The following is a 5,334-nucleotide window of genomic DNA, read 5'->3' as shown; positions in this document are numbered from 1 at the left end:
ATGCACTCCAATGTTCATAGCAGCACTATTCACAATAGCCAAGACATGGAAACAACCTAAATGTCCATCGACAGATGGATGGATAAAGACGTGGTACATATATACAATGGAATACTACTCAGCCTTTAAAAAAAGAATGAAATAATGCCATTTGCAGCAACATGGATGCAACTAGAGATTATCATACTAAGTGAAGTAAGTCATAAAAAGACAAATACCATATGGTATCACTTATATGTGGAATCTAAATTATGACACAAATGAACCTATCTATGAAACAAACAGACTCAGGCATAGAGAACAGACTTGCGGTTGTCAAGGGGGAGGGGGTTGGGGGAGGGATGGAGTGGGAGGTTAGGGTTAGTAGATAAAAGCTATTATATACGGAATGGATGGACAACAAGGCCCTACTGTATAGCACAGAGAACTATATTCAGTATCCTATGATAAGCCATAATGGAAAAGAACATAAAAGAATTATATATATGTATAACAATCTCTTTGCTGTACAGCAAAAATTAACACAACATTGTAAATCAACTATACTCCAATTACAAAGAAAACTGTTAACTTGGTGTTGTAACTGAACAGGGCCCTATGGAGCCTTCCCATAAAAGACCCCCTCCACCACCCCCCACCCCCACCACGTCCTCTGCCTGCCTCCTGTCTGTAGAAAAACTTTAGCCTCCTAGGCCTTCCCTGAGTTCCAAAGAGTAACTTGAATCAGAGAAGTGAGAAAATGCAGAAATAAGGGAAAACAGTCAAGCAAGCCGATAATAGTTCAGCCTTTAAACAAAGTCAAGGACCTTTAGTTCCTCCTCAAGGGCTATAGATAATATTCTGAGCCATGTCCTTTGAGCTGTTTTGCAGAGCCTGAAACCCCCACCAGGTGGAAGAAGTTAACTGTGTGCTGCCCAACAGAAGGTTGATGATGTTGACTCCCAATTAACCTCACCACCAGCCAATCAGAAGAATGTCCATGAGCTGATCATGCACCCCATGACCCCCTCCCTCACCCTGTCTTTAAAAACCTTTCCCTGAAAGCCTTCAAGGAGTTTGGGCCTTTTAAGCACTAGCTGCCTGGACTCCTTGCTTGGCCTGCAATAAACACTGCACTTTCCTTCACCACGATCCAGTGTGGTGTGTCAGTAGACTGGCTTTACTGCATGCGGGCAAGCAGACCCAAGTTTGGTTCGGTAACAGTGACAGTAAAGGGAATCAGAACACAAAGGTAGCAGGGAAGTAGCAAACTCAGGTTTGGAGGGAACAAGAGCCAAGTGGCTGAAACTACCCAAGCTTAAAGGCTGGGGAGGGGCTGGATGGAGCTGAAACTCTGCCCTCTGCAGAAGGGGCACGTCAGGTGGCGCTAATGTCTCAGAGGGGGCGTAATGAGCTTGGTTCTGCAAATGCTGGGTAAACTGCAAACTGGCTCCAGCTGCTGCTCCAGAAAGAAACTGCCAGTGCCAAGCCAAAGAAGTGAGGATAAGGCGACACTCACTGTAACAGGAAGTTTAGCAGTTCTGAGGGAGTAAACAGAAAGGAGCAATCCCTTCTTCCCGTTCAGTGCACAGTCTCTCTCTAGGGCCCCTTGTTAGCGGAATCTAACAGGGAACAGCTGGCAGAACATCAGTACGGTTTGAAGTGTTGCAACCTTAGCATCACAAGGGAGGGCTTCAAGCTAAGAGAGATCCCTTAATACTGGCTACTAGCCACCCCGTGGGCTACGCAGCATCCATACACACCCTTTCTATACATATTTGAACTCTCACACAACAAGAAACACAACTCTGTTTCTAACGAGACACCACTCTACTTCATACAAAGGAAGACAGTCTCATCCTTACCCGAAAATGATGAGATGCAAAGTCCCAACATTGGTTGTATCCACCTCTGCGATTCAGCAACTTCCACAAGCTGCTTGGAGACACGGCCTACAACCTCCACCCAACCTCTTCCGCTTCCTCCACGAGTTCCCTGCTTTCCCCGGGTCCCGCCCCTCCCCGCGCACAGGTGTTTGGCTGTTCAAAGCTTCGGTGATCAAGAAGCCTCGAAAGGGGGCTAAGGATTTGGTTCGCTTCACGGTGCACATCTCCGCGCTCGACAGCCCCCAACTCAAGGAGTTCTTTGGGGGTGGGGAGGTGACACGGTCCTCCGAAGTGTCCAGGGACCTGCACATCCTGCCAGCCTCTCTGATCCCCATACCGCCCCCTCGATAAGCCCCGGCCCTGGGGCCCTGATGCGTCCTGGTTGCACCAGCTGCTCCTCCGCAGAAAGGAGGGGTGTGGAGAGGAGGGGCCTCGACGTGTTGGACGTGCCAACGGACCATCCCCCACGCCACGCCCTCACCATCCAGACCTGCCATCTTTTAACTGTGGGAGCACCAAGGAGGCGTCCCGTGCCCCTGCCGAGCCCCGCACACCAAGGCTGAACTTGCCCTCTTGGACCCCTTTTCCAAGGAAGAAGGCTCAGGCCTCAGTCCTACCTGCATAAGTGAGTTGGCATTGATGCAGAGTCCTAAAGGCTGGACCAGCGACCTTGGGAAACAGGAAGTCAGGGAGAGGAAAAGGAAGGAGGGCCCGCCACCACCTTTCTGAGCCAAGCTACAGAGCTCATCACCCAGGGCTGCGGGAGGAGAAGGCAAGCACCTACCCTGCAGCTCTGCAGGGTTACTGGGATGGGGTGCACATCCTGCTTCAGGGAGGGTGTGAGGCAGGCAGCCGACTAGCTGAAGCGTCAGAGGCAATCCTGCACCTGTACCTGTCCTAACTCCTGCCTGAAGAAGGAGTGGCCCCTTCCCCAGGACTCCAGCACTGCCAGCCGCCTCCTTCTCCTCTCCCTGGTGCCTGGCCCTGTCTCCTGGTCTTATAATCTAGGGGCCATTTCTAGATGTAATTGGACCAAGAATGGGAAAAATAATGAATTCAAAGCTCCCCAAAGAGTTTTAATTAAAAATAAAATAATAATTAAAATAAATTAATAAAATTATTTAATTATTCCTCAAATTTGGTCACAGTGCCATCTGAATATTCTATTCTCTAGTGACTAAATTGTAAAGTTAGCCTCCAACAAAACTTGAGTAGAATATTAAAAGGAAGGAGGGACTTCCCTGGTTGCGCAGTGGTTGAGAGTCCGCCTGCCAATGCAGGGGACACGGGCTCAAGCCCTGGTCCGGGAAGGTCCCACATTCCGCAGAGCAACTAAGCCCGAGTACCACAACTACTGAACCTGCGCTCTAGAGTCCACGAGCCATAACTACTGAGCACACGTGCCACAACTACTGAAGCCTGTGCACCTAGAGACCGTGCTCCGCAACGAGAAGCCACTGCAGTGGGAAGCCCGCTCGCCACAACTAGAGAAAGCCCACGCACAGCAATGAAGACCCAACGCAGCCATAAATAAATATTTAAAAAATAAAGGGAAGGAAAAGAGAAAATTGTTACTATAAACGAATTTATAATACATATCATACAAATGCATACACATATATACACACACAAATAAAGGAAGAAAATATGCATAGCTGCTCTAGTCTTCATTTCTGTAACTAATTGCAAAGATATATTTATAATCTTCTTCCATCTTCCACTACCCATTCCATCTTTTCTTTGCCCTCAGAAAGAACCTCAGCTGGTCACAATTCTTTACCTGGTGAGGTGACCCAAATCTTTATTCCTGAAGGGTCTGAATTCCCAGAGCCTTTCTCTCTCTCTCTTCTTCCTCCCCACCCCCCTTTGTTGTTATTTGTGGCGGCGGTAGTGGTGGTGGTTGCATGTTGGTTCAATGGCTTTAATAAACCAAAAGAGATATTTGGCAGTCTTAGCTTCCAATTCAATCGAAACATTTGTCCATTAGGAACCAACACCTCCAAACCAGCAGAGCTCAAAATGGCAGGGATGGGAAGCAAGACTCCCATAAGTAGATTATTAGCCATAATAGTATAAGGAGCTACTCTTAACTCCAACCTCGACTCCCATAGGACCCATGCCTATAGGAGAGGCACACATATGTTGGTTTCTTCATTCGGTAAAATAAAACCCCATGCTTTCAGGGTGTCTCTCCTAACTGGTAGCCTAACAGGGCCTTCATGAGGCCATGTCACTGTCTTATTAAGCCAGCAGCTGCTAAGCAATGGCGTATGTGGTAAAAACCAGTGGATTCTGTGGGCACTAGCCCTCTACTGAAATTCTTGTGCTGTGAAATGAGCTTCTTGATCAGAAGCAATGTGGTGTGTAGTGAAGTTACCATGATGGTGAGTAAGGCAGAAACATTATGGACAAGGAAGGCAGATCAATATCTAGGACACGTATCTATTCCAAAGAGAAATCTTTCCCCTCCATGCTGGAAGAGGTCCCGAGCAATAGTCTTGCCACCAAGTGCATCGCCACAGAGGAATGACACTATGGAAGGCTGTTGCCAGGTTAGGCACTCAGCTGGGACATCCTTGGTGAGGGGAAGTTTGTGGGGTTGAACCCAGAAAAAACTTCATGATAATATTTATTCTCTATTTAAAGATTAAAATCTGAATGGGCTATTTTAGATTGAACAAGGACTCTAGTTCTTAGAGTTGCCCTTTCAAAAAGTAGAGATATTCACAGTTTCCGGTCTGCCTCCCCATCAGCATTGGACTTGTTAAAACGCTATTTATTAAGTGGGTGCCCAGTTAGGAAGTCAGTCCAAGCCAGTCAGCTGTCAGGGGGGTGTGAAGACATTTCCTAGATTGCTTGGCACTGAATGGTTCTGCTGACCACTTTAGGGGAGAACAGTGGTGAGTGAGCAATGTGCATCCTTCCACTGCACATTCCCTCCTTTTTAAGGCTGCGGCAATTTCCATTCAAGGGTTAAAGCCACCCATGGGGAAATTAAGCCATTTCTTGCTAAACGAAGAAATAAGAAGAGCAGTCACATGATGATGCTGGGGCTCTGACACGGTTATCTCTGAAACATTGCGTGAAGGATGTGATATGCTGTCAGCTTTACAGATAAGCATATGTGACCCAATTTGTTTGCTCCAGAGAGGTAGTTTACTGACAGAAGAAAAATGAAGGCAGAGTACTGACTGCACAATCAAATCTGAGTGGCTGCTGAACAGAATAAAATGCTGTGTAAATCCAGAAGCCACCCTGGAGTAAAGAAAACTAAATAACAAGGAGGAAGAGGGATTCACTAGAAGTGAAATACTGGGTGATTTCTACTTACATCTCCCCATAAATTTTTTTAACCTTTGGTAACTAAAATAGGTATGGGCTCTATCTTGTTAGTACTACTTAAGGTATATATTTAATTATCTTCAATGCTCTTTAATTTTATGGTTTGGGGTTGCAAACATTTAAAATC

This window comes from Hyperoodon ampullatus (assembly GCF_949752795.1).
Source record: "Hyperoodon ampullatus genome assembly, chromosome: 4".
Classification (NCBI taxonomy): Eukaryota; Metazoa; Chordata; class Mammalia; order Artiodactyla; family Ziphiidae; genus Hyperoodon; species Hyperoodon ampullatus.
The sequence above is the reverse complement of the archived record's forward strand: the minus strand, read 5'-3'. Positions refer to the sequence as shown.